General features: G+C 43.0%; 28 non-coding genes across 28 annotated transcripts; all 28 read left to right on the top strand.

Moving 5' to 3' along the window:
• Positions 1-932: 932 nt before the first annotated feature.
• trnal-aag (transfer RNA leucine (anticodon AAG)) lies at positions 933-1,014 on the top strand. Its single transcript has one exon. It is a non-coding gene; the product is annotated as a tRNA-Leu (tRNA).
• A 737-nt stretch (positions 1,015-1,751) lies between these two features.
• Positions 1,752-1,833, top strand: trnal-aag (transfer RNA leucine (anticodon AAG)). The gene has a single exon. It is a non-coding gene; the product is annotated as a tRNA-Leu (tRNA).
• A 737-nt stretch (positions 1,834-2,570) lies between these two features.
• On the top strand, positions 2,571-2,652 carry trnal-aag (transfer RNA leucine (anticodon AAG)). Its single transcript has one exon. It is a non-coding gene; the product is annotated as a tRNA-Leu (tRNA).
• Positions 2,653-3,388: 736 nt separating this feature from the next.
• trnal-aag (transfer RNA leucine (anticodon AAG)) lies at positions 3,389-3,470 on the top strand. Its single transcript has one exon. It is a non-coding gene; the product is annotated as a tRNA-Leu (tRNA).
• Positions 3,471-4,207: 737 nt separating this feature from the next.
• trnal-aag (transfer RNA leucine (anticodon AAG)) lies at positions 4,208-4,289 on the top strand. The gene has a single exon. It is a non-coding gene; the product is annotated as a tRNA-Leu (tRNA).
• Positions 4,290-5,026: 737 nt separating this feature from the next.
• On the top strand, positions 5,027-5,110 carry trnal-aag (transfer RNA leucine (anticodon AAG)). The gene has a single exon. It is a non-coding gene; the product is annotated as a tRNA-Leu (tRNA).
• Positions 5,111-5,844: 734 nt separating this feature from the next.
• trnal-aag (transfer RNA leucine (anticodon AAG)) lies at positions 5,845-5,928 on the top strand. The gene has a single exon. It is a non-coding gene; the product is annotated as a tRNA-Leu (tRNA).
• A 734-nt stretch (positions 5,929-6,662) lies between these two features.
• trnal-aag (transfer RNA leucine (anticodon AAG)) lies at positions 6,663-6,744 on the top strand. Its single transcript has one exon. It is a non-coding gene; the product is annotated as a tRNA-Leu (tRNA).
• Positions 6,745-8,293: 1,549 nt separating this feature from the next.
• trnal-aag (transfer RNA leucine (anticodon AAG)) lies at positions 8,294-8,375 on the top strand. Its single transcript has one exon. It is a non-coding gene; the product is annotated as a tRNA-Leu (tRNA).
• A 736-nt stretch (positions 8,376-9,111) lies between these two features.
• trnal-uag (transfer RNA leucine (anticodon UAG)) lies at positions 9,112-9,193 on the top strand. Its single transcript has one exon. It is a non-coding gene; the product is annotated as a tRNA-Leu (tRNA).
• A 750-nt stretch (positions 9,194-9,943) lies between these two features.
• trnal-uag (transfer RNA leucine (anticodon UAG)) lies at positions 9,944-10,025 on the top strand. The gene has a single exon. It is a non-coding gene; the product is annotated as a tRNA-Leu (tRNA).
• Positions 10,026-10,749: 724 nt separating this feature from the next.
• Positions 10,750-10,831, top strand: trnal-uag (transfer RNA leucine (anticodon UAG)). The gene has a single exon. It is a non-coding gene; the product is annotated as a tRNA-Leu (tRNA).
• Positions 10,832-11,555: 724 nt separating this feature from the next.
• Positions 11,556-11,637, top strand: trnal-aag (transfer RNA leucine (anticodon AAG)). The gene has a single exon. It is a non-coding gene; the product is annotated as a tRNA-Leu (tRNA).
• A 737-nt stretch (positions 11,638-12,374) lies between these two features.
• trnal-uag (transfer RNA leucine (anticodon UAG)) lies at positions 12,375-12,456 on the top strand. Its single transcript has one exon. It is a non-coding gene; the product is annotated as a tRNA-Leu (tRNA).
• Positions 12,457-13,999: 1,543 nt separating this feature from the next.
• trnal-uag (transfer RNA leucine (anticodon UAG)) lies at positions 14,000-14,081 on the top strand. The gene has a single exon. It is a non-coding gene; the product is annotated as a tRNA-Leu (tRNA).
• Positions 14,082-14,817: 736 nt separating this feature from the next.
• On the top strand, positions 14,818-14,899 carry trnal-uag (transfer RNA leucine (anticodon UAG)). The gene has a single exon. It is a non-coding gene; the product is annotated as a tRNA-Leu (tRNA).
• A 1,537-nt stretch (positions 14,900-16,436) lies between these two features.
• trnal-uag (transfer RNA leucine (anticodon UAG)) lies at positions 16,437-16,518 on the top strand. Its single transcript has one exon. It is a non-coding gene; the product is annotated as a tRNA-Leu (tRNA).
• Positions 16,519-17,183: 665 nt separating this feature from the next.
• On the top strand, positions 17,184-17,265 carry trnal-aag (transfer RNA leucine (anticodon AAG)). Its single transcript has one exon. It is a non-coding gene; the product is annotated as a tRNA-Leu (tRNA).
• A 736-nt stretch (positions 17,266-18,001) lies between these two features.
• trnal-uag (transfer RNA leucine (anticodon UAG)) lies at positions 18,002-18,083 on the top strand. Its single transcript has one exon. It is a non-coding gene; the product is annotated as a tRNA-Leu (tRNA).
• Positions 18,084-18,819: 736 nt separating this feature from the next.
• On the top strand, positions 18,820-18,901 carry trnal-aag (transfer RNA leucine (anticodon AAG)). The gene has a single exon. It is a non-coding gene; the product is annotated as a tRNA-Leu (tRNA).
• A 738-nt stretch (positions 18,902-19,639) lies between these two features.
• On the top strand, positions 19,640-19,721 carry trnal-uag (transfer RNA leucine (anticodon UAG)). Its single transcript has one exon. It is a non-coding gene; the product is annotated as a tRNA-Leu (tRNA).
• A 734-nt stretch (positions 19,722-20,455) lies between these two features.
• trnal-uag (transfer RNA leucine (anticodon UAG)) lies at positions 20,456-20,537 on the top strand. Its single transcript has one exon. It is a non-coding gene; the product is annotated as a tRNA-Leu (tRNA).
• A 736-nt stretch (positions 20,538-21,273) lies between these two features.
• On the top strand, positions 21,274-21,355 carry trnal-aag (transfer RNA leucine (anticodon AAG)). Its single transcript has one exon. It is a non-coding gene; the product is annotated as a tRNA-Leu (tRNA).
• Positions 21,356-22,091: 736 nt separating this feature from the next.
• Positions 22,092-22,173, top strand: trnal-aag (transfer RNA leucine (anticodon AAG)). Its single transcript has one exon. It is a non-coding gene; the product is annotated as a tRNA-Leu (tRNA).
• Positions 22,174-23,588: 1,415 nt separating this feature from the next.
• On the top strand, positions 23,589-23,670 carry trnal-aag (transfer RNA leucine (anticodon AAG)). Its single transcript has one exon. It is a non-coding gene; the product is annotated as a tRNA-Leu (tRNA).
• A 735-nt stretch (positions 23,671-24,405) lies between these two features.
• trnal-uag (transfer RNA leucine (anticodon UAG)) lies at positions 24,406-24,487 on the top strand. The gene has a single exon. It is a non-coding gene; the product is annotated as a tRNA-Leu (tRNA).
• Positions 24,488-25,223: 736 nt separating this feature from the next.
• On the top strand, positions 25,224-25,305 carry trnal-aag (transfer RNA leucine (anticodon AAG)). The gene has a single exon. It is a non-coding gene; the product is annotated as a tRNA-Leu (tRNA).
• A 1,414-nt stretch (positions 25,306-26,719) lies between these two features.
• Positions 26,720-26,801, top strand: trnal-aag (transfer RNA leucine (anticodon AAG)). The gene has a single exon. It is a non-coding gene; the product is annotated as a tRNA-Leu (tRNA).
• The last annotated feature ends 181 nt before the right edge of the window (positions 26,802-26,982 follow it).

The following is a 26,982-nucleotide window of genomic DNA, read 5'->3' as shown; positions in this document are numbered from 1 at the left end:
CACCTCCTCCCACCTCCTTGTTCACGTCAAAGCCTTGATTGTAAACAAGGAAAGTTGGCCTGGGCTGTGCGACAACCTAGCAGTCCAATTTAACAGTCCCACGTCTGTTATTGCAATTATCTGCCGTGTTTTTCCAATTCAATCTGCTTCAGACATAAAAGCAGAAACGAATTCTGTGGCCAAGCTGTCCAGGGAACTTTATTTAAGGATCCAGTCTTTCAGAGGTGTGGGTTCAAAGTCCACCGCTTTAACTTTTTCTCAACAAAAAACTGTAATGTAACAACAAAGCAATGTTGTGTGTCACGGATGGGGATCCGACTCAATAGTGTAGTCCATCGCCTTAACCAATTAGCCACCAAATCCTGTGCCCCCGCAGTGGCAGTTGCACCTCCTACCGGTGGTTGTTCACGTCAAATCCTTGATTGGAAAAAAGGAAAGTTGTGATGGTCTGTGCGACGACCAAGCAGTCCATTTTAACAGTGGGAACTGTGGACGAGCTGTCCAGAGAACTGGATTTAAGGACCCAGTCTTTCGGAGGTGTCGGTTCAAAGTCCACCGCTGCAACTTTTTCTCAACAGAAAACTGTAATGTCATTTCAAACAAGGCCACCAAGGACACCGGACAAATAAAGGGAATCCAGCCTTTACCCTAATTCCCACGTCTGTTATTGCAATTATCTGCCATGTTTTTCTAATTCAATCTGCTTCAGATATAAAAGCAGAAACTAATTCTCAGTTTATACGATGAAAGAAAGAGCAACATCAGATAAATTAACATTTTTAGAAAGAGAATCAAAAAAATATGAAGGACGCAAGAGCAACATGAGATACATAAAGATTTTAAAGAAGAAAATGAAAAAGAAGACTAAAATACAAGGGAGTGCAGACGCTCTAGGTAACTGACGAGAAAGTGTGAATATTTAGCCAGAGCTGGGTAGTGTGGCCGAGTGGTCTAAGGCGCTGGATTAAGGCTCCAGTCTCTAAGGAGGCGTGGGTTCAAATCCCTCCATTGCCAACTTTATTGAGTTTTTTTGCACAAGCTATCACATGTTCTGCTTTATTTCATGTTTTTTACTTTCATGTCGGGCCATGCTAGGGAGAAAAGAAGCAATGATGTGTGTCACGGATGGGGTTCCAATTTAATAGTGTAGTCCATCGCCTTAACCAACCAGCCACCAAGTCCTGTGCTCCCGCGGTGGCAGTTGCACCTCCTACCGGTGGTTGTTCACGTCAAAGCCAAGATTGTAAACAATGAAAGTTGGGCTGGGCTGTGTGACGACCTAGCAGTCCATTTTAACAGTGGGTACTGTGGCCGAGCTGTCCAGAGAACTGGATTTAAGGATCCAGTCTTTCAGAGGTGTGGGTTCAAAGTCCACCGCTGCAACTTTTTCTCAACAGAAAACTGTAATGTAATTTCAAACAAGGCCACCAAGGACACCGGACAAATAAAGGGAATCCAGCCTTTACCCTCATTCCCACGTCTGTTATTGCAATTATCTGCCGTGTTTTTCTAATTCAATCTGCTTCAGACATAAAAGCAGAAACTAATTCTAAGTTTATACCATGAAAGAAAGAGCAACATCAGATAAATTAACATTTTTAGAAAGAGAATCAAAAAAAGATGAAGGACGCAAGAGCAACATGAGATACATAAAGATTTTAAAGAAGAAAATGAAAAAGAAGACTGAAATACAAGGGAGTGCAGACGCTCTAGGTAACTGACGAGAAAGTGTGAATATTTTGCCACATCTGGGTAGTGTGGCCGAGCGGTCTAAGGCGCTGGATTAAGGCTCCAGTCTCTAAGGAGGCGTGGGTTCAAATCCCACCACTGCCATCTTTATTGAGTTTGTTTGCGCAAGCTATCACATGTTCTGCTTTATTTCAGAGTTTTTACTTTCATGCAGGGCCATGCAAGGGAGAAAATAAGCAATGTTGTGTGTCACGGATGGGGTTCCGACTCAATAGTGTAGTCCATCGCCTTAACCAATTAGCCACCAAATCCTGTGCCCCCGCAGTGGCAGTTGCACCTCCTACCGGTGGTTGTTCACGTCAAATCCTTGATTGGAAAAAAGGAAAGTTGTGATGGTCTGTGCGACGACCAAGCAGTCCATTTTAACAGTGGGAACTGTGGCCGAGCTGTCCAGAGAACTGGATTTAAGGACCCAGTCTTTCGGAGGTGTCGGTTCAAAGTCCACCGCTGCAACTTTTTCTCAACAGAAAACTGTAATGTCATTTCAAACAAGGCCACCAAGGACACCGGACAAATAAAGGGAATCCAGCCTTTACCCTAATTCCCACGTCTGTTATTGCAATTATCTGCCATGTTTTTCTAATTCAATCTGCTTCAGATATAAAAGCAGAAACTAATTCTCAGTTTATACGATGAAAGAAAGAGCAACATCAGATAAATTAACATTTTTAGAAAGAGAATCAAAAAAAGATGAAGGACGCAAGAGCAACATGAGATACATAAAGATTTTAAAGAAGAAAATGAAAAAGAAGACTGAAATACAAGGGAGTGCAGACGCTCTAGGTAACTGACGAGAAAGTGTGAATATTTTGCCACAGCTGGGTAGTGTGGCCGAGCGGTCTAAGGTGCTGGATTAAGGCTCCAGTCTCTAAGGAGGCGTGGGTTCAAATCCCACCACTGCCATCTTTATTGAGTTTGTTTGCGCAAGCTATCACATGTTCTGCTTTATTTCAGCGTTTTTACTTTCATGCAGGGCCATGCAAGGGAGTAAAGAAGCAATGTTGTGTGTCACGGATGGGGTTCCAACTCGATAGTGTAGTCCATCGCCTTAACCAACCAGCCACCAAGTCCTGTGCCCCCGCGGTGGCAGTTGCACCTCCTACCGGTGGTTGTTCACGTCAAATCCTTGATTGGAAAAAAGGAAAGTTGTGATGGTCTGTGCGACGACCAAGCAGTCCATTTTAACAGTTGGTACTGTGGCCGAGCTGTCCAGAGAACTGGATTTAAGGACCCAGTCTTTCGGAGGTGTCGGTTCAAAGTCCACCGCTTTAACTTTTTCTCAACAGAAAACTGTAATGTCATTTCAAACAAGGCCACCAAGGACACCGGAAAATAAAGGGAATCCAGCCTTTACACTAATTCCCAAGTCTGTTATTGCAATTATCTGCCATGTTTTTCTAATTCAATCTGCTTCAGATATAAAAGCAGAAACTAATTCTCAGTTTATACGATGAAAGAAAGAGCAACATCAGATAAATTAAGATTTTTAGAAAGAGAATCAAAAAAAGATGAAGGACGCAAGAGCAACATGAGATACATAAAGATTTTAAAGAAGAAAATTAAAAAGAAGACTGAAATACAAGGGAGTGCAGACGCTCTAGGTAACTGACGAGAAAGTGTGAATATTTTGTCACAGCTGGGTAGTGTGGCCGAGCGGTCTAAGGCGCTGGATTAAGGCTCCAGTCTCTAAGGAGGCGTGGGTTCAAATCCCACCACTGCCATCTTTATTGAGTTTGTTTGCGCAAGCTATCACATTTTCTGCTTTATTTCAGCGGTTTTACTTTCATGCAGGGCCATGCAAGGGAGAAAAGAAGCAATGTTGTGTGTCACGGATGGGGTTCCAACTCGATAGTGTAGTCCATCGCCTTAACCAACCAGCCACCAAGTCCTGTGCCCCCGCGGTGGCAGTTGCACCTCCTACCGGTGGTTGTTCACGTCAAATCCTTGATTGGAAAAAAGGAAAGTTGTGATGGTCTGTGGGACGACCCAGCAGTCCATTTTAACAGTTGGTACTGCGGCCGAGCTGTCCAGAGAACTGGATTTAAGGACCCAGTCTTTCGGAGGTGTCGGTTCAAAGTCCACCGCTGCAACTTTTTCTCAACAGAAAACTGTAATGTAATTTCAAACAAGGCCACCAAGGACACCGGACAAATAAAGGGAATCCAGCCTTTACCCTCATTCCCACGTCTGTTATTGCAATTATCTGCCGTGTTTTTCTAATTCAATCTGCTTCAGACATAAAAGCAGAAACTAATTCTAAGTTTATACCATGAAAGAAAGAGCAACATCAGATAAATTAACATTTTTAGAAAGAGAATCAAAAAAAGATGAAGGACGCAAGAGCAACATGAGATACATAAAGATTTTAAAGAAGAAAATGAAAAAGAAGACTGAAATACAAGGGAGTGCAGACGCTCTAGGTAACTGACGAGAAAGTGTGAATATTTTGCCACAGCTGGGTAGTGTGGCCGAGCGGTCTAAGGCGCTGGATTAAGGCTCCAGTCTCTAAGGAGGCGTGGGTTCAAATCCCACCACTGCCATCTTTATTGAGTTTGTTTGCGCAAGCTATCACATGTTCTGCTTTATTTCAGAGTTTTTACTTTCATGCAGGGCCATGCAAGGGAGAAAATAAGCAATGTTGTGTGTCACGGATGGGGTTCCAACTCAGTAGTGTAGTCCATCGCCTTAACCAACCAGCCACCAAGTCCTGTGCTCTCACGGTGGCAGTTGCACCTCCTACCGGTGGTTCTTCACGTCAAATCCTTGATTGGAAAAAAGGAAAGTTGTGATGGTCTGTGCGACGACCAAGCAGTCCATTTTAACAGTGGGAACTGTGGCCGAGCTGTCCAGAGAACTGGATTTAAGGACCCAGTCTTTCGGAGGTGTAGGTTCAAAGTCCACCTCTGAAACTTTTTCTCAACAGAAAACTGTAATGTAATTTCAAACAAGGCCACCAAGGACACCGGACAAATAAAGGGAATCCAGCCTTTACCCTAATTCAAACGTCTGTTATTGCAATTATCTGCCGTGTTTTTCTAATTCAATCTGCTTCAGACATAAAAGCAGAAACGAATTCTAAGTTTATACGATGGAAGAAAGAGCAACATCAGATAAATTAAGATTTTTAGAAAGAGAATCAAAAAAAGATGAAGGACGCAAGAGCAACATGAGATACATAAAGATTTTAAAGAAGAAAATTAAAAAGAAGACTGAAATACAAGGGAGTGCAGACGCTCTAGGTAACTGACGAGAAAGTGTGAATATTTTGCCAGAGCTGGGTAGTGTGGCCGAGCGGTCTAAGGCGCTGGATTAAGGCTCCAGTCTCTAAGGAGGCGTGGGTTCAAATCCCACACTGCCATCTTTATTGAGTTTGTTTGCGCAAGCTATCACATTTTCTGCTTTATTTCAGCGGTTTTACTTTCATGCAGGGCCATGCAAGGGAGAAAAGAAGCAATGTTGTGTGTCACGGATGGGGATCCGACTCAATAGTGTAGTCCATCGCCTTAACCAATTAGCCACCAAATCCTGTGCCCCCGCAGTGGCAGTTGCACCTCCTACCGGTGGTTGTTCACGTCAAATCCTTGATTGGAAAAAAGGAAAGTTGTGATGGTCTGTGCGACGACCAAGCAGTCCATTTTAACAGTTGGTACTGTGGCCGAGCTGTCCAGAGAACTGGATTTAAGGACCCAGTCTTTCGGAGGTGTCGGTTCAAAGTCCACCGCTTTAACTTTTTCTCAACAGAAAACTGTAATGTCATTTCAAACAAGGCCACCAAGGACACCGGACAAATAAAGGGAATCCAGCCTTTACCCTAATTCCCACGTCTGTTATTGCAATTATCTGCCATGTTTTTCTAATCCAATCTGCTTCAGATATAAAAGCAGAAACTAATTCACAGTTTATACGATGAAAGAAAGAGCAACATCAGATAAATTAACATTTTTAGAAAGAGAATCAAAAAAAGATGAAGGACGCAAGAGCAACATGAGATACATAAAGATTTTAAAGAAGAAAATGAAAAAGAAGACTGAAATACAAGGGAGTGCAGACGCTCTAGGTAACTGACGAGAAAGTGTGAATATTTTGCCACAGCTGGGTAGTGTGGCCGAGCGGTCTAAGGCGCTGGATTAAGGCTCCAGTCTCTAAGGAGGCGTGGGTTCAAATCCCACACTGCCATCTTTATTGAGTTTGTTTGCGCAAGCTATCACATTTTCTGCTTTATTTCAGCGGTTTTACTTTCATGCAGGGCCATGCAAGGGAGAAAAGAAGCAATGTTGTGTGTCACGGATGGGGATCCGACTCAATAGTGTAGTCCATCGCCTTAACCAATTAGCCACCAAATCCTGTGCCCCCGCAGTGGCAGTTGCACCTCCTACCGGTGGTTGTTCACGTCAAATACTTGATTGGAAAAAAGGAAAGTTGTGATGGTCTGTGCGACGACCAAGCAGTCCATTTTAACAGTGGGAACTGTTGCCGAGCTGTCCAGAGAACTGGATTTAAGGACCCAGTCTTTCGGAGGTGTCGGTTCAAAGTCCACCGCTGCAACTTTTTCTCAACAGAAAACTGTAATGTCATTTCAAACAAGGCCACCAAGGACACCGGACAAATAAAGGGAATCCAGCCTTTACCCTAATTCCCACGTCTGTTATTGCAATTATCTGCCATGTTTTTCTAATTCAATCTGCTTCAGATATAAAAGCAGAAACTAATTCTCAGTTTATACCATGAAAGAAAGAGCAACATCAGATAAATTAACATTTTTAGAAAGAGAATCAAAAAAAGATGAAGGACGCAAGAGCAACATGAGATACATAAAGATTTTAAAGAAGAAAATGAAAAAGAAGACTGAAATACAAGGGAGTGCAGACGCTCTAGGTAACTGACGAGAAAGTGTGAATATTTTGCCACAGCTGGGTAGTGTGGCCGAGCGGTCTAAGGCGCTGGATTAAGGCTCCAGTCTCTAAGGAGGCGTGGGTTCAAATCCCACCACTGCCATCTTTATTGAGTTTGTTTGTGCAAGCTATCACATTTTCTGCTTTATTTCAGCGGTTTTACTTTCATGCAGGGCCATGCAAGGGAGAAAAGAAGCAATGTTGTGTGTCACGGATGGGGTTCCAACTCGATAGTGTAGTCCATCGCCTTAACCAACCAGCCACCAAGTCCTGTGCCCCCGCGGTGGCAGTTGCACCTCCTACCGGTGGTTCTTCACGTCAAATCCTTGATTGGAAAAAAGGAAAGTTGTGATGGTCTGTGCGACGACCAAGCAGTCCATTTTAACAGTGGGAACTGTGGCCGAGCTGTCCAGAGAACTGGATTTAAGGACCCAGTCTTTCGGAGGTGTAGGTTCAAAGTCCACCTCTGAAACTTTTTCTCAACAGAAAACTGTAATGTAATTTCAAACAAGGCCACCAAGGACACCGGACAAATAAAGGGAATCCAGCCTTTACCCTAATTCAAACGTCTGTTATTGCAATTATCTGCCGTGTTTTTCTAATTCAATCTGCTTCAGACATAAAAGCAGAAACGAATTCTAAGTTTATACGATGGAAGAAAGAGCAACATCAGATAAATTAAGATTTTTAAAAAGAGAATCAAAAAAAGATGAAGGACGCAAGAGCAACATGAGATACATAAAGATTTTAAAGAAGAAAATGAAAAAGAAGACTAAAATACAAGGGAGTGCAGACGCTCTAGTTAACTGACGAGAAAGTGTGAATATTTTGCCAGAGCTGGGTAGTGTGGCTGAGCAGTCTAAGGTGCTGGATTAAGGCTCCAGTCTCTAAGGAGGCGTGTGTTCAAATCCCACCACTGCCATCTTTATTGACTTTGTTTGAGCAAGCTTTTCTGCTTTATTTCAGCGTTTTTACTTTCATGCAGGGCCATGCAAGGGAGAAAAGAAGCAATGTTGTGTGTCACGGATGGGGTTCCAACTCAGTAGTGTAGTCCATCGCCTTAACCAACCAGCCACCAAGTCCTGTGCTCTCACGGTGGCAGTTGCACCTCCTACCGGTGGTTCTTCACGTCAAATCCTTGATTGGAAAAAAGGAAAGTTGTGATGGTCTGTGCGACGACCAAGCAGTCCATTTTAACAGTGGGAACTGTGGCCGAGCTGTCCAGAGAACTGGATTTAAGGACCCAGTCTTTCGGAGGTGTAGGTTCAAAGTCCACCTCTGAAACTTTTTCTCAACAGAAAACTGTAATGTAATTTCAAACAAGGCCACCAAGGACACCGGACAAATAAAGGGAATCCAGCCTTTACCCTAATTCAAACGTCTGTTATTGCAATTATCTGCCGTGTTTTTCTAATTCAATCTGCTTCAGACATAAAAGCAGAAACGAATTCTAAGTTTATACGATGGAAGAAAGAGCAACATCAGATAAATTAAGATTTTTAAAAAGAGAATCAAAAAAAGATGAAGGACGCAAGAGCAACATGAGATACATAAAGATTTTAAAGAAGAAAATGAAAAAGAAGACTAAAATACAAGGAAGTACAGACGCTCTAGGTAACTGACGAGAAAGTGTAAATATTTTGCCAGAGCTGGGTAGTGTGGCTGAGCGGTCTAAGGCGCTGGATTAAGGCTCCAGTCTCTAAGGAGGCGTGGGTTCAAATCCCACCACTGCCATCTTTATTGAGTTTTTTTGCGCAAGCTATCACATTTTCTGCTTTGTTTCTGGGTTTTTACTTTCATGTCGCCCATGCAAGGGAGAAAAGAAGCAATGTTGTGTGTCAAGGATGGGGTTCCAACTCAATAGTGTAGTCCATCGCCTTAACCAACCAGCCACCAAGTCCTGTGCTCTCACGGTGGCAGTTGCACCTCCTACCGGTGGTTCTTCACGTCAAATCCTTGATTGGAAAAAAGGAAAGTTGTGATGGTCTGTGCGACGACCAAGCAGTCCATTTTAACAGTGGGAACTGTGGCCGAGCTGTCCAGAGAACTGGATTTAAGGACCCAGTCTTTCGGAGGTGTAGGTTCAAAGTCCACCTCTGCAACTTTTTCTCAACAGAAAACTGTAATGTAATTTCAAACAAGGCCACCAAGGACACCGGACAAATAAAGGGAATCCAGCCTTTACCCTAATTCCCACGTCTGTTATTGCAATTATCTGCCGTGTTTTTCTAATTCAATCTGCTTCAGACATAAAAGCAGAAACTAATTCTAAGTTTATACGATGGAAGAAAGAGCAACATCAGATAAATTACGATTTTTAAAAAGAGAATCAAAAAAAGATGAAGGACGCAAGAGCAACATGAGATACATAAAGATTTTAAAGAAGAAAATGAAAAAGAAGACTAAAATACAAGGGAGTGCAGACGCTCTAGGTAACTGACGAGAAAGTGTGGAAATCTTACCAGAGCTGGGTAGTGTGGCCGAGTGGTCTAAGGTGCTGGATTTAGGCTCCAGTCTCTAAGGAGGCGTGGGTTCAAATCCCACCACTGCCATCTTTATTGAGTTTGTTTGCGCAAGCTATCACATGTTCTGCTTTATTTCAGCGTTTTTACTTTCATGCAGGGCCATGCAAGGGAGAAAAGAAGCAATGTTGTGTGTCACGGATGGGGATCCGACTCAATAGTGTAGTCCATCGCCTTAACCAACCAGCCACCAAGTCCTGTGCCCCCGCGGTGGCAGTTGCACCTCCTACCGGTGGTTGTTCACGTCAAATCCTTGATTGGAAAAAAGGAAAGTTGTGATGGTCTGTGCGACGACCAAGCAGTCCATTTTAGCAGTCCATTTTAACAGTGGGAACTGTGGCCGAGCTGTCCAGAGAACTGGATTTAAGGACCCAGTCTTTCGGAGGTGTAGGTTCAAAGTCCACCTCTGCAACTTTTTCTCAACAGAAAACTGTAATGTAATTTCAAACAAGGCCACCAAGGACACCGGACAAATAAAGGGAATCCAGCCTTTACAATAATTCCCACGTCTGTTATTGCAATTATCTGCCGTGTTTTTCTAATTCAATCTGCTTCAGACATGAAAGCAGAAACTAATTCTAAGTTTATACGATGGAAGAAAGAGCAACATCAGATAAATTAAGATTTTTAAAAAGAGAATCAAAAAAAGATGAAGGACGCAAGAGCAACATGAGATACATAAAGATTTTAAAGAAGAAAATGAAAAAGAAGACTAAAATACAAGGGAGTGCAGACGCTCTAGGTAACTGACGAGAAAGTGTGGAAATCTTACCAGAGCTGGGTATTGTGGCCGAGTGGTCTAAGGTGCTGGATTTAGGCTCCAGTCTCTAAGGAGGCGTGGGTTCAAATCCCACCACTGCCATCTTTATTGAGTTTGTTTGCGCAAGCTATCACATGTTCTGCTTTATTTCAGCGTTTTTACTTTCATGCAGGGCCATGCAAGGGAGAAAAGAAGCAATGTTGTGTGTCACGGATGGGGTTCCAACTCAATAGTGTAGCCAACCAGCCACCAAGTCCTGTGCCCCCACGGTGGAAGTTGCACCTCCTACCGGTGGTTGTTCACGTCAAATCCTTGATTGGAAAAAAGGAAAGTTGTGATGGTCTGTGCAACGACCCAGCAGTCCGTTTTAACAGTTGGTACTGTGACCGAGCTGTCCAGAGAACTGGATTTAAGGACCCAGTCTTTCGGAGGTGTCGGTTCAAAGTCCACCGCTGCAAGTTTTTCTCAACAGAAAACTGTAATGTAATTTCAAACAAGGCCACCAAGGACACCGGACAAATAAAGGGAATCCAGCCTTTACCCTAATTCCCACGTCTGTTATTGCAATTAACTGCCGTGTTTTTCTAATTCAATCTGCTTCAGACAGAAAAGCAGAAACGAATTCTAAGTTTATACGATGGAAGAAAGAGCAACATCAGATAAATTAAGATTTTTAGAAAGAGAATCAAAAAAAGATGAAGGACGCAAGAGCAACATGAGATACATAAAGATTTTAAAGAAGAAAATGAAAAAGAAGACTAAAATACAAGGAAGTACAGACGCTCTAGGTAACTGACGAGAAAGTGTAAGTATTTTACCAGCGCTGGGTAGTGTGGCCGAGCGGTCTAAGGCGCTGGATTTAGGCTCCAGTCTCTAAGGAGGCGTGGGTTCAAATCCCACCACTGCCATCTTTATTGAGTTTGTTTGCGCAAGCTATCACATGTCCTGCTTTATTTCAGCGTTTTTACTTTCATGCAGGGCCATGCAAGGGAGAAAAGAAGCAATGTTAAGTGTCACGGATGGGGTTCCAACTCAATAGTGTAGCCAACCAGCCACCAAGTCCTGTGCCCCCACGGTGGCAGTTGCACCTCCTACCGGTGGTTGTTCACGTCAAATCCTTGATTGGAAAAAAGGAAAGTTGTGATGGTCTGTGCGACGATCAAGCAGTCCATTTTAACAGTGGGAACTGTGGCCGAGCTGTCCAGAGAACTGCATTTAAGGACCCAGTCTTTCGGAGGTGTCGGTTCAAAGTCCACCACTGCAACTTTTTCTCAACAGAAAACTGTAATGTCATTTCAAACTAGGCCACCAAGGACACCGGACAAATAAAGGGAATCCAGCCTTTACCCTAATTCCCACGTCTGTTATTGCAATTATCTGCCGTGTTTTTCTAATTCAATCTTCTTCAGACATAAAAGCAGAAACGAATTCTAAGTTTATACGATGGAAGAAAGAGCAACATCAGATAAATTAAGATTTTTAGAAAGAGAATCAAAAAAAGATGAAGGACGCAAGAGCAACATGAGATACATAAAGATTTTAAAGAAGAAAATGAAAAAGAAGACTAAAATACAAGGAAGTGCAGACACTCTAGGTAACTGACGAGAAAGTGTGAATATTTTGCCAGAGCTGGGTAGTGTGGCCGAGCGGTCTAAGGCGCTGGATTAAGGCTCCAGTCTCTAAGGAGGCGTGGGTTCAAATCCCACCACTGTCATCTTTATTGAGTTTGTTTGCGCAAGCTATCACATGTTCTGCTTTATTTCAGCGTTTTTACTTTCATGCAGGGCCATGCAAGGGAGAAAAGAAGCAATGTTGTGTGTCACGGATGGGGTTCCAACTCAATAGTGTAGTCCATCGCCTTAACCAACCAGCCACCAAGTCCTGTGCCCCCGCGGTGGCAGTTGCACCTCCTACCGGTGGTTCTTCACGTCAAATCCTTGATTGGAAAAAAGGAAAGTTGTGATGGTCTGTGCGACGACCAAGCAGTCCATTTTAACAGTGGGAACTGTGGCCGAGCTGTCCAGAGAACTGCATTTAAGGACCCAGTCATTCGGAGGTGTCGGTTCAAAGTCCACCACTGCAACTTTTTCTCAACAGAAAACTGTAATGTCATTTCAAACTAGGCCACCAAGGACACCGGACAAATAAAGGGAATCCAGCCTTTACCCTAATTCCCATGTCTGTTATTTCAATTATCTGCCGTGTTTTTCTACTTCAATCTGCTTCAGACATAAAAGCAGAAACTAATTCTAAGTTTATACGATGGAAGAAAGAGCAACATCAGATAAATTAAGATTTTTAAAAAGAGAATCAAAAAAAGATGAAGGACGCAAGAGCAACATGAGATACATAAAGATTTTAAAGAAGAAAATGAAAAAGAAGACAAAAATACAAGGAAGTGCAGACGCTCTAGGTAACTGACGAGAAAGTGTGGAAATCTTGCCAGAGCTGGGTAGTGTGGCCGAGCGGTCTAAGGCGCTGGATTTAGGCTCCAGTCTCTAAGGAGGCGTGGGTTTAAATCCCACCACTGCCATCTTTATTGAGTTTGTTTGCGCAAGCTATCACATGTTCTGCTTTATTTCAGCGTTTTTACTTTCATGCAGGGCCATGCAAGGGAGAAAAGAAGCAATGTTGTGTGTCACGGATGGGGTTCCAACTCAATAGTGTAGTCCATCGCCTTAACCAACCAGCCACCAAGTCATGTTCCCCCACGGTGGCAGTTGCACCTCCTACCGGTGATTGTTCACGTCAAATCCTTGATTGGAAAAAAGGAAAGTTGTGATGGTCTGTGCGACGACCAAGCCGTCCATTTTAACAGTTGGTACTGTGGCCGAGCTGTCCAGAGAACTGGATTTAAGGACCCAGTCTTTCGGAGGTGTCGGTTCAAAGTCCACCGCTGCAACTTTTTCTCAACAGAAAACTGTAATGTAATTTCAAACAAGGCCACCAAGGACACCGGACAAATAAAGGGATTCCAGCCTTTCCCCTAATTCCCACATCTGTTATTGCAATTATCTGCCGTGTTTTTCTAATTCAGCCTGCTTCAGACATAAAAGCAGAAACGAATTCTAAGTTTATACGATGGAAGAAAGTGCAACATCAGATAAATTAAGATTTTTAAAAAGAGAATCAAAAAAAGATGAAGGACGCAAGAGCAACATGAGATACATAAAGATTTTAAAGAAGAAAATGAAAAAGAAGACTAAAATACAAGGGAGTGCAGACGCTCTAGTTAACTGACGAGAAAGTGTGAACATTTTGCCAGAGCTGGGTAGTGTGGCTGAGCAGTCTAAGGTGCTGGATTAAGGCTCCAGTCTCTAAGGAGGCGTGTGTTCAAATCCCACCACTGCCATCTTTATTGACTTTGTTTGAGCAAGCTTTTCTGCTTTATTTCAGCGTTTTTACTTTCATGCAGGGAGGGGAGAAAAGAGGCAATGTTGTGTTTCACGGATGGGGTTCCAACTCAATAGTGTAGTCCATTGCCTTAACCAACCTGCCACCAAGTCCTGTGCCCCCGCGGTGGCAGTTGCACCTCCTACCGGTGGTTGTTCACGTCAAATCCTTGATTGGAAAAAAGGAAAGTTGTGATGATCTGTGGGACGACCCAGCAGTCCATTTTAACAGTTGGTACTGTGGCCGAGCTGTCCAGAGAACTGGATTTAAGGACCCAGTCTTTCGGAGGTGTCGGTTCAAAGTCCACCGCTGCAACTTTTTCTCAACAGAAAACTGTAATGTAATTTCAAACAAGGCCACCAAGGACACCGGACAAATAAAGGGAATCCAGCCTTTACCCTAATTCCCACGTCTATTATTGCAATTATCTGATGTGTATTTCTAATTCAATCTGCTTCAGACATAAAAGCAGAAACTAATTCTAAGTTTATACGATGAAAGAAAGAGCAACATCAGATAAATTAAGATTTTTAGAAAGAGAATCAAAAAAAGATGAAGGACGCAAGAGCAACATGAGATACATAAAGATTTTAAAGAAGAAAATGAAAAAGAAGACAAAAATACAAGGAAGTGCAGACGCTCTAGGTAACTAACGAGAAAGTGTGAATAGTTCCCCAGAGCTGGGTATTGTGGCCGAGCGGTCTAAGGCGCTGGATTTAGGCTCCAGTCTCTAAGGAGGCGTGGGTTCAAATCCCACCACTGCCATCTTTATTGAGTTTGTTTGCGCAAGCTATCACATGTTCTGCTTTATTTCAGCGTTTTTACTTTCATGTAGGGCCATGCAAGGGAGAAAAGAAGCAATGTTGTGTGTCACGGATGGGGTTCCAACTCAATAGTGTAGTCCGTCGCCTTAACCAACCAGCCACCAAGTCCTGTGCTCTCACGGTGGCAGTTGCACCTCCTACCGGTGGTTGTTCATGTCAAATCCTTGATTGGAAAAAAGGAAAGTTGTGATGGTCTGTGGGACGACCCAGCAATCCATTTTAACAGTTGGTACTGTGGGCGAGCTGTCCAGAGAACTGGATTTAAGGACCCAGTCTTTCAGAGGTGTCGGTTCAAAGTCCACCACTGCAACTTTTTCTCAACAGAAAACTGTAATGTAATTTCAAACAAGGCCACCAAGGACACCGGAAAATAAAGGGAATCCAGCCTTTACACTAATTCCCAAGTCTGTTATTGCAATTATCTGCCGTGTTTTTCTAATTCAATCTGCTTCAGACATGAAAGCAGAAACTAATTCTAAGTTTATACGATGGAAGAAAGAGCAACATCAGATAAATTAAGATTTTTAGAAAGAGAATCAAAAAAAGATGAAGGACGCAAGAGCAACATGAGATACATAAAGATTTTAAAGAAGAAAATTAAAAAGAAGACTGAAATACAAGGGAGTGCAGACGCTCTAGGTAACTGACGAGAAAGTGTGAATATTTTGCCAGAGCTGGGTAGTGTGGCCGAGCGGTCTAAGGCGCTGGATTTAGGCTCCAGTCTCTAAGGAGGCGTGGGTTCAAATCCCACCACTGCCATCTTTATTGAGTTTGTTTGCGCAAGCTATCACATGTTCTGCTTTATTTCAGCGTTTTTACTTTCATGCAGGGCCATGCAAGGGAGAAAAGAAGCAATGTTGTGTGTCACGGATGGGGTTCCAACTCAGTAGTGTAGTCCATCGCCTTAACCAACCAGCCACCAAGTCCTGTGCTCTCACGGTGGCAGTTGCACCTCCTACCGGTGGTTCTTCACGTCAAATCCTTGATTGGAAAAAAGGAAAGTTGTGATGGTCTGTGCGACGACCAAGCAGTCCATTTTAACAGTGGGAACTGTGGCCGAGCTGTCCAGAGAACTGGATTTAAGGACCCAGTCTTTCGGAGGTGTAGGTTCAAAGTCCACCTCTGAAACTTTTTCTCAACAGAAAACTGTAATGTAATTTCAAACAAGGCCACCAAGGACACCGGACAAATAAAGGGAATCCAGCCTTTACCCTAATTCCCACGTCTGTTATTGCAATTATCTGCCGTGTTTTTCTAATTCAATCTGCTTCAGACATAAAAGCAGAAACGAATTCTAAGTTTATACGATGGAAGAAAGAGCAACATCAGATAAATTAAGATTTTTAAAAAGAGAATCAAAAAAAGATGAAGGACGCAAGAGCAACATGAGATACATAAAGATTTTAAAGAAGAAAATGAAAAAGAAGACTAAAATACAAGGGAGTGCAGACGCTCTAGTTAACTGACGAGAAAGTGTGAACATTTTGCCAGAGCTGGGTAGTGTGGCTGAGCAGTCTAAGGTGCTGGATTAAGGCTCCAGTCTCTAAGTGTGTTCAAATCCCACCACTGCCATCTTTATTGACTTTGTTTGAGCAAGCTTTTCTGCTTTATTTCAGCGTTTTTACTTTCATGCAGGGAGGGGAGAAAAGAGGCAATGTTGTGTTTCACGGATGGGGTTCCAACTCAATAGTGTAGTCCATTGCCTTAACCAACCTGCCACCAAGTCCTGTGCCCCCGCGGTGGCAGTTGCACCTCCTACCGGTGGTTGTTCACGTCAAATCCTTGATTGGAAAAAAGGAAAGTTGTGATGATCTGTGGGACGACCCAGCAGTCCATTTTAACAGTGGGAACTGTGGCCGAGCTGTCCAGAGAACTGGATTTAAGGACCCAGTCTTTCGGAGGTGTAGGTTCAAAGTCCACCTCTGAAACTTTTTCTCAACAGAAAACTGTAATGTAATTTCAAACAAGGCCACCAAGGACACCGGACAAATAAAGGGAATCCAGCCTTTACCCTAATTCCCACGTCTATTATTGCAATTATCTGATGTGTATTTCTAATTCAATCTGCTTCAGACATAAAAGCAGAAACTAATTCTAAGTTTATACGATGAAAGAAAGAGCAACATCAGATAAATTAAGATTTTTAGAAAGAGAATCAAAAAAAGATGAAGGACGCAAGAGCAACATGAGATACATAAAGATTTTAAAGAAGAAAATGAAAAAGAAGACAAAAATACAAGGAAGTGCAGACGCTCTAGGTAACTGACGAGAAAGTGTGAATAGTTCCCCAGAGCTGGGTATTGTGGCCGAGCGGTCTAAGGCGCTGGATTTAGGCTCCAGTCTCTAAGGAGGCGTGGGTTCAAATCCCACCACTGCCATCTTTATTGAGTTTGTTTGCGCAAGCTATCACATGTTCTGCTTTATTTCAGCGTTTTTACTTTCATGTAGGGCCATGCAAGGGAGAAAAGAAGCAATGTTGTGTGTCACGGATGGGGTTCCAACCTACCGGTGGTTCTTCACGTCAAATCCTTGATTGGAAAAAAGGAAAGTTGTGATGGTCTGTGCGACGACCAAGCAGTCCATTTTAACAGTGGGAACTGTGGCCGAGCTGTCCAGAGAACTGGATTTAAGGACCCAGTCTTTCGGAGGTGTAGGTTCAAAGTCCACCTCTGAAACTTTTTCTCAACAGAAAACTGTAATGTAATTTCAAACAAGGCCACCAAGGACACCGGACAAATAAAGGGAATCCAGCCTTTACCCTAATTCAAACGTCTGTTATTGCAATTATCTGCCGTGTTTTTCTAATTCAATCTGCTTCAGACATAAAAGCAGAAACGAATTCTAAGTTTATACGATGGAAGAAAGAGCAACATCAGATAAATTAAGATTTTTAAAAAGAGAATCAAAAAAAGATGAAGGACGCAAGAGCAACATGAGATACATAAAGATTTTAAAGAAGAAAATGAAAAAGAAGACTAAAATACAAGGAAGTACAGACGCTCTAGGTAACTGACGAGAAAGTGTAAATATTTTGCCAGAGCTGGGTAGTGTGGCTGAGCGGTCTAAGGCGCTGGATTAAGGCTCCAGTCTCTAAGGAGGCGTGGGTTCAAATCCCACCACTGCCATCTTTATTGAGTTTTTTTGCGCAAGCTATCACATTTTCTGCTTTGTTTCTGGGTTTTTACTTTCATGTCGCCCATGCAAGGGAGAAAAGAAGCAATGTTGTGTGTCAAGGATGGGGTTCCAACTCAATAGTGTAGTCCATCGCCTTAACCAACCAGCCACCAAGTCCTGTGCTCTCACGGTGGCAGTTGCACCTCCTACCGGTGGTTCTTCACGTCAAATCCTTGATTGGAAAAAAGGAAAGTTGTGATGATCTGTGGGACGACCCAGCAGTCCATTTTAACAGTGGGAACTGTGGCCGAGCTGTCCAGAGAACTGGATTTAAGGACCCAGTCTTTCGGAGGTGTAGGTTCAAAGTCCACCTCTGAAACTTTTTCTCAACAGAAAACTGTAATGTAATTTCAAACAAGGCCACCAAGGACACCGGACAAATAAAGGGAATCCAGCCTTTACCCTAATTCCCACGTCTATTATTGCAATTATCTGATGTGTATTTCTAATTCAATCTGCTTCAGACATAAAAGCAGAAACTAATTCTAAGTTTATACGATGAAAGAAAGAGCAACATCAGATAAATTAAGATTTTTAGAAAGAGAATCAAAAAAAGATGAAGGACGCAAGAGCAACATGAGATACATAAAGATTTTAAAGAAGAAAATGAAAAAGAAGACAAAAATACAAGGAAGTGCAGACGCTCTAGGTAACTAACGAGAAAGTGTGAATAGTTCCCCAGAGCTGGGTATTGTGGCCGAGCGGTCTAAGGCGCTGGATTTAGGCTCCAGTCTCTAAGGAGGCGTGGGTTCAAATCCCACCACTGCCATCTTTATTGAGTTTGTTTGCGCAAGCTATCACATGTTCTGCTTTATTTCAGCGTTTTTACTTTCATGTAGGGCCATGCAAGGGAGAAAAGAAGCAATGTTGTGTGTCACGGATGGGGTTCCAACTCAATAGTGTAGTCCGTCGCCTTAACCAACCAGCCACCAAGTCCTGTGCTCTCACGGTGGCAGTTGCACCTCCTACCGGTGGTTGTTCATGTCAAATCCTTGATTGGAAAAAAGGAAAGTTGTGATGGTCTGTGGGACGACCCAGCAATCCATTTTAACAGTTGGTACTGTGGGCGAGCTGTCCAGAGAACTGGATTTAAGGACCCAGTCTTTCAGAGGTGTCGGTTCAAAGTCCACCACTGCAACTTTTTCTCAACAGAAAACTGTAATGTAATTTCAAACAAGGCCACCAAGGACACCGGAAAATAAAGGGAATCTAGCCTTTACACTAATTCCCAAGTCTGTTATTGCAATTATCTGCCGTGTTTTTCTAATTCAATCTGCTTCAGACATGAAAGCAGAAACTAATTCTAAGTTTATACGATGGAAGAAAGAGCAACATCAGATAAATTAAGATTTTTAGAAAGAGAATCAAAAAAAGATGAAGGACGCAAGAGCAACATGAGATACATAAAGATTTTAAAGAAGAAAATTAAAAAGAAGACTGAAATACAAGGGAGTGCAGACGCTCTAGGTAACTGACGAGAAAGTGTGAATATTTTGCCAGAGCTGGGTAGTGTGGCTGAGCGGTCTAAGGCGCTGGATTAAGGCTCCAGTCTCTAAGGAGGTGTGGGTTCAAATCCCACCACTGCCATCTTTATTGAGTTTGTATGCGCAAGCTATCACATGTTCTGCTTTATTTCAGCGTTTTTACTTTCATGCAGGGCCATGCAAGGGAGAAAAGAAGCAATGTTGTGTGTCACGGATGGGGTTCCAACTCAATAGTGTAGTCCATCGCCTTAACCAACCAGCCACCAAGTCCTGTGCTCTCACAGTGGCAGTTGCACCTCCTACCGGTGGTTGTTCACGTCAAATCCTTGATTGGAAAAAAGGAAAGTTGTGATGGTCTGTGGGACGACCCAGCAGTCCATTTTAACAGTTGGTACTGTGGGCGAGCTGTCCAGAGAACTGGATTTAAGGACCCAGTCTTTCAGAGGTGTCGGTTCAAAGTCCACCACTACAACTTTTTCTCAACAGAAAACTGTAATGTAATTTCAAACAAGGCCACCAAGGACACCGGACAAATAAAGGGAATCCAGCCTTTACCCTCATTCCCACGTCTATTATTGCTATTATCTGCCGTGTTTTTCTAATTCAATCTGCTTCAGACATAAAAGCAGAAACTAATTCTAAGTTTATACGATGAAAGAAAGAGCAACATCAGATAAATTAAGATTTTTAGAAAGAGAATCAAAAAAAAGATGAAGGACGCAAGAGCAACATGAGATACATAAAGATTTTAAAGAAGAAAATTAAAAAGAAGACTAAAATACAAGGAAGTGCAGACGCTCTAGGTAACTGACGAGAAAGTTTGGAAATCTTGCCAGAGCTGGGTAGTGTGGCCGAGCGGTCTAAGCCGCTGGATTTAGGCTCCAGTCTCTAAGGAGGCGTGGGTTCAAATCCCACCACTGCCATCTTTATTGAGTTTGTTTGCGCAAGCTATCACATGTTCTGCTTTATTTCACCGTTTTTACTTTCATGCAGGGCCATGCAAGGGAGAAAAGAAGCAATGTTGTGAGTCACGGATGGGGTTCCAACTCAATAGTGTAGTCCGTCGCCTTAACCAACCAGCCACCAAGTCCTGTGCTCTCACGGTGGCAGTTGCACCTCCTACCGGTGGTTGTTCATGTCAAATCCTTGATTGGAATTAAGGAAAGTTGTGATGGTCTGTGGGACGACCCAGCAGTCCATTTTAACAGTTGGTACTGTGGCCGAGCTGTCCAGAGAACTGGATTTAAGGATCCAGTCTTTCAGAGGTGTGGGATCAAAGTCCACCGCTTTAACTTTTTCTCAACAGAAAACTGTAATGTAATTTCAAACAAGGCCACCAAGGACACCGGACAAATAAAGGGAATCCAGCCTTTACCCTAATTCCCAGGTCTGTTATTGCAATTATCTGCCGTGTTTTTCTAATTCAATCTTCTTCAGACATAAAAGCCGAAACGAATTCTAAGTTTATACGATGAAAGAAAGAGCAACATCAGATAAATTAAGATTTTTAGAAAGAGAATCAAAAAAAGATGAAGGAAGCAAGAGCAACATGAGATACATAAAGATTTTAAAGAAGAAAATGAAAAAGACTAAAATACAAGGGACTGCAGACTCTCTAGGTAACTGACGAGAAAGTCTGGCAATCTTGCAAGAGCTGGGTAGTGTGGCCGAGCGGTCTAAGGCGCTGGATTTAGGCTCCAGTCTCTAAGGAGGCGTGGGTTCAAATCCCACCACTGCCATCTTTTTTTAGTTTGTTTGCGCAAGCTATCACATGTTCTGCTTTATTTCAGAGTTTTTACTTTCATGCAGGGCCATGCAAGGGAGAAAATAAGCAATGTTGTGTGTCACGGATGGGGATCCGACTCAATAGTGTAGTCCATCGCCTTAACCAATTAGCCACCAAATCCTGTGCCCCCGCAGTGGCAGTTGCACCTCCTACCGGTGGTTGTTCATGTCAAATCCTTGATTGGAAAAAAGGAAAGTTGTGATTGTCTGTGCGACGACCAAGCAGTCCATTTTAACAGAGGGAACTGTTGTCGAGCTGTCCAGAGAACTGGATTTAAGGACCCAGTCTTTCGGAGGTGTCGGTTCAAAGTCCACCACCGCAACTTTTTCTCAACAGAAAACTGTAATGTCATTTCAAACTAGGCCACCAAGGACACCGGAAAATAAAGGGAATCCAGCCTTGACCCTAATTCCCACGTCTGTTATTGCAATTATCTGCCGTGTTTTTCTAATTCAATCTGCTTCAGACATAAAAGCAGAAACTAATTCTAAGTTTATACGATGGAAGAAAGAGCAACATCAGATAAATTAACATTTTTAAAAAGAGAATCAAAAAAAGATGAAGGACGCAAGAGCAACATGAGATACATAAAGATTTTAAAGAAGAAAATGATAAAGAAGACTAAAATACAAGGAAGTGCAGACGCTCTAGGTAACTGACGAGAAAGTGAGAATATTTTGCCAGAGCTGGGTAGTGTGGCCGAGCGGTCTAAGGCGCTGGATTAAGGCTCCAGTCTCTAAGGAGGCGTAGGTTCAAATCCCGCCACTGCCATCTTTATTGAGTTTGTTTGCGCAAGCTATCACATGTTCTGCTTTATTTCAGCTTTTTTACTTTCATGCAGGGCCATGCAAGGGAGAAAAGAAGCAATGTTGTGTGTCGCGGATGGGGTTCCAACTCAATAGTGTAGTCCATCGCCTTAACCAACCAGCCACCAAGTCCTGTGCCCCCGCGGTGGCAGTTGCACCTCCTACCGGTGGTTTATCACGTCAAAGCCTTGATTGGAAACAAGGAAAGTTGTGATGGTCTGTGCGACGACCAAGCAGTCCATTTTAACAGTGGGAACTCTGGCCGAGCTGTCCAGAGAACTGGATTTAAGGACCCAGTCTTTCGGAGGTGTCGGTTCAAAGTCCACCGCTGCAACTTTTTCTCAACAGAAAACTGTAATGTAATTTCAAACAAGGCCACCAAGGACACCGGACAAAAAAAGGGAATCCAGCCTTTACCCTCATTCCCACGTCTGTTATTGCAATCATCTGCCGTGTTTTTCTAATTCAATCTGCTTCAGACATAAAAGCAGAAACTAATTCTAAGTTTATACGATGGAAGAAAGAGCAACATCAGATAAATTAACATTTTTAAAAAGAGAATCAAAAAAGATGAAGGACGCAAGAGCAACATGAGATACATAAAGATTTTAAAGAAGAAAATGAAAAAGAAGACTAAAATACAAGGAAGTGCAGACGCTCTAGGTAACTGACGAGAAAGTGTGAATATTTTCCAAGAGCTGGGTAGTGTGGCCGAGCGGTCTAAGGCGCTGGATTAAGGCTCCAGTCTCTAAGGAGGCGTGGGTTCAAATCCCACCACTGCCATCTTTATTGAGTTTGTTTGCGCAAGCTATCACATGTTCTGCTTTATTTAATGGTTTTTACTTTCATGTCGGACCATGCTAGGGAGAAAAGAAGCAATGTTGTGTGTCACGGATGGGGTTCCAACTCAATAGTGTAGTCCATTGCCTTAATCAACCAGCCACCAAGTCCTGTGCCCCCGCGGTGGCAGTTGCACCTCCTACCGGTGGTTGTTCACGTCAAAGACTTGATTGTAAACAAGGAAAGTTGGCCTGGGCTGTGCGATGACCTAGCAGTCCATTTTAACAGTGGGTACTGTGGCCAAGCTGTCCAGAGAACTGTATTTAAGGATCCAGTCTTTCAGAGGTGTGGGTTCAAAGTCCACCGCTTTAACTTTTTCTCAACAGAAAAAAGCAGAAACTAATTTTCAGTGTACACAATGGAAGAGAGAGTAACATGAGATAAATTACGATTTTTAAAAAGAGATTCAAAAAAAGATGACGGAAGCAAGAGCAACATGAGATACATAAAGATTTTAAAGAAGAAAATGAAAAAGAAGACTAAAATTCAAGGGAGTGCAGACGCTCTAGGTAACTGACGAGAAAGTGTGGAAGCTTGCCAGAGCTGGGTAGTGTGGCCGAGCGGTCTAAGGCGCTGGATTAAGGCTCCAGTCTCTAAGGAGGCGTGGGTTCAAATCCCACATCTTTATTGAGTTTGTTTGTGCAAGCTATCACATGTTCTGCTTTATTTCAGCGTTTTTACTTTCATGTAGGGCCATGCAAGGGAGAAAAGAAGCAATGTTGTGTGTCACAGATGGGGTTCCAACTCAATAGTGTAGTCCATCGCCTTAACCAACCAGCCACCAAGTCCTGTGCCCCCGCGGTGGCAGTTGCACCTCCTACCGGTGGTTGTTCATGTCAAATCCTTGATTGGAAAAAAGGAAAGTTGTGATGGTCTGTGCGACGACCAAGCAGTCCATTTTAACAGTGGGAACTGTGGCCGAGCTGTCCAGAGAACTGGATTTAAGGACCCAGTCTTTCGGAGGTGTCGGTTCAAAGTCCACCGCTGCAACTTTTTCTCAACAGAAAACTGTAATGTAATTTCAAACAACGCCACCAAGGACACCGGACAAATAAAGGGAATCCAGCCTTTACCCTAATTCCCACGTCTGTTATTGCAATTATCTGCCGTGTTTTTCTAATTCAATCTGCTTCAGACATAAAAGCAGAAACTAATTCTAAGTTTATACGATGGAAGAAAGAGCAACATCAGATAAATTAAGATTTTTAAAAAGAGAATCAAAAAAAGATGAAGGACGCAAGAGCAACATGAGATACATAAAGATTTTAAAGAAGAAAATGAAAAAGAAGACTAAAATAGAAGGAAGTGCAGACGCTCTAGGTAACTGACGAGAAAGTGTGGATATTTTGCCAGAGCTGGGTAGTGTGGCCGAGCGGTCAAAGGCGCTGGATTAAGGCTCAAGTCTCTAAGGAGGCGTGGGTTCAAATCCCACCACTGCCATCTTTATTGAGTTTGTTTGAGCAAGCTATCACATGTTCTGCTTTATTTCAGCGTTTTTACTTTCATGCAGGTCCATGCAAGGGAGAAAAGAAGCAATGTTGTGTGTCACGGATGGGGTTCCAACTCAATAGTGTAGTCCATCGCCTTAACCAACCAGCCACCAAGTCCTGTGCTCTCACGGTGGCAGTTGCACCTCCTACCGGTGGTTTATCATGTCAAAGCCTTGATTGGAAACAAGGAAACTTGGGCTGGGCTGTGTGACGACCCAGCAGTCTATTTTAACAGTGGGTACTCTGGCCGAGCTGTCCAGAGAACTGGAGATAAGGATCCAGACTTTCAGAGGTGTGGGTTCAAAGTCCACCGCTTTAACTTTTTCTCAACAGAAAACTGTAATGTAATTTCAAACAAGGCCACCAAGGACACCGGACAAATAAAGGGAATCCAGCCTTTACCCTAATTCCCACGTCTGTTATTGCAATTATCTGCCGTGTTTTTCTAATTCAATCTGCTTCAGACATAAAAGCAGAAACTAATTCTAAGTTTACACGATGGAAGAAAGAGCAACATCAGATAAATTAAGATTTTTAAAAAGAGAATCAAAAAAGATGAAGGACGCAAGAGCAACATGAGATACATAAAGATTTTAAAGAAGAAAATGAAAAAGAAGACTAAAATACAAGGGAGTGCAGACGCTCTAGGTAACTGACGAGAAAGTCTGGAAACTTGCCAGAGCTGGGTAGTGTGGCCGAGCGGTCTAAGGCGCTGGATTTAGGCTCCAGTCTCTAAGGAGGCGTGGGTTCAAATCCCACCACTGCCATCTTTATTGAGTTTGTTTGCGCAAGCTATCACATGTTCTGCTTTATTTCAGCGTTTTTACTTTCATGCAGGGCCATGCAAGGGAGAAAAGAAGCAATGTTGTGTGTCACGGATGGGGTTCCAACTCAATAGTGTAGTCCATCTCCTTAACCAACCAGCCACCAAGTCCTGTGCTCTCACAGTGGCAGTTGCACCTCCTACCGGTGGTTATTCACGTCAAATCCTTGATTGGAAAAAAGGAAAGTTGTGATGGTCTGTGCGACGACCAACCAGTCCATTTTAACAGTTGGTACTGTGGCCGAGCTGTCCAGAGAACTGGATTTAAGGAACCAGTCTTTCGGAGGTGTCGGTTCAAAGTCCACCGCTGCAACTTTTTCTCAACAGAAAACTGTAATGTAATTTCAAACAAGGCCACCAAGGACACCGGAAAATAAAGGGAATCCAGCCTTTACCCTAATTCCCAAGTCTGTTATTGCAATTATCTGCCGTGTTTTTCTAATTCAATCTGCTTCAGACATAAAAGCAGAAACTAATTCTAAGTTTATTCGATGGAAGAAAGAGCAACTTCAGATAAATTAAGATTTTTAAAAAGAGAATCAAAAAAAGATGAAGGACGCAAGAGCAACATGAGATACATAAAGATTTTAAAGAAGAAAATGAAAAAGAAGACTAAAATACAAGGAAGTGCAGACGCTCTAGGTAACTGACGAGAAAGTGTGAATATTTTCCAAGAGCTGGGTAGTGTGGCCGAGCGGTCTAAGGCGCTGGATTAAGGCTCCAGTCTCTAAGGAGGCGTGGGTTCAAATCCCACCACTGCCATCTTTATTGAGTTTGTTTGCGCAAGCTATCACATGTTCTGCTTTATTTAATGGTTTTTACTTTCATGTCGGACCATGCTAGGGAGAAAAGAAGCAATGTTGTGTGTCACGGATGGGGTTCCAACTCAATAGTGTAGTCCATTGCCTTAATCAACCAGCCACCAAGTCCTGTGCCCCCGCGGTGGCAGTTGCACCTCCTACCGGTGGTTGTTCACGTCAAAGACTTGATTGTAAACAAGGAAAGTTGGCCTGGGCTGTGCGATGACCTAGCAGTCCATTTTAACAGTGGGTACTGTGGCCAAGCTGTCCAGAGAACTGTATTTAAGGATCCAGTCTTTCAGAGGTGTGGGTTCAAAGTCCACCGCTTTAACTTTTTCTCAACAGAAAAAAGCAGAAACTAATTTTCAGTGTACACAATGGAAGAGAGAGTAACATGAGATAAATTACGATTTTTAAAAAGAGATTCAAAAAAAGATGACGGAAGCAAGAGCAACATGAGATACATAAAGATTTTAAAGAAGAAAATGAAAAAGAAGACTAAAATTCAAGGGAGTGCAGACGCTCTAGGTAACTGACGAGAAAGTGTGGAAGCTTGCCAGAGCTGGGTAGTGTGGCCGAGCGGTCTAAGGCGCTGGATTAAGGCTCCAGTCTCTAAGGAGGCGTGGGTTCAAATCCCACATCTTTATTGAGTTTGTTTGTGCAAGCTATCACATGTTCTGCTTTATTTCAGCGTTTTTACTTTCATGTAGGGCCATGCAAGGGAGAAAAGAAGCAATGTTGTGTGTCACAGATGGGGTTCCAACTCAATAGTGTAGTCCATCGCCTTAACCAACCAGCCACCAAGTCCTGTGCCCCCGCGGTGGCAGTTGCACCTCCTACCGGTGGTTGTTCATGTCAAATCCTTGATTGGAAAAAAGGAAAGTTGTGATGGTCTGTGCGACGACCAAGCAGTCCATTTTAACAGTGGGAACTGTGGCCGAGCTGTCCAGAGAACTGGATTTAAGGACCCAGTCTTTCGGAGGTGTCGGTTCAAAGTCCACCGCTGCAACTTTTTCTCAACAGAAAACTGTAATGTAATTTCAAACAACGCCACCAAGGACACCGGACAAATAAAGGGAATCCAGCCTTTACCCTAATTCCCACGTCTGTTATTGCAATTATCTGCCGTGTTTTTCTAATTCAATCTGCTTCAGACATAAAAGCAGAAACTAATTCTAAGTTTATACGATGGAAGAAAGAGCAACATCAGATAAATTAAGATTTTTAAAAAGAGAATCAAAAAAGATGAAGGACGCAAGAGCAACATGAGATACATAAAGATTTTAAAGAAGAAAATGAAAAAGAAGACTAAAATACAAGGAAGTGCAGACGCTCTAGGTAACTGACGAGAAAGTGTGAATATTTTCCAAGAGCTGGGTAGTGTGGCCGAGCGGTCTAAGGCGCTGGATTAAGGCTCCAGTCTCTAAGGAGGTGTGGGTTCAAATCCCACCACTGCCATCTTTATTGAGTTTGTTTGCGCAAGCTATCACATGTTCTGCTTTATTTAATGGTTTTTACTTTCATGTCGGACCATGCTAGGGAGAAAAGAAGCAATGTTGTGTGTCACGGATGGGGTTCCAACTCAATAGTGTAGTCCATTGCCTTAATCAACCAGCCACCAAGTCCTGTGCCCCCGCGG

Source organism: Oncorhynchus clarkii, unplaced genomic scaffold (genome assembly GCF_045791955.1).
Source record: "Oncorhynchus clarkii lewisi isolate Uvic-CL-2024 unplaced genomic scaffold, UVic_Ocla_1.0 unplaced_contig_6271_pilon_pilon, whole genome shotgun sequence".
NCBI classification, from domain to species: domain Eukaryota; kingdom Metazoa; phylum Chordata; class Actinopteri; order Salmoniformes; family Salmonidae; genus Oncorhynchus; species Oncorhynchus clarkii.
This window is presented reverse-complemented; position numbering and strand designations above follow the sequence as displayed.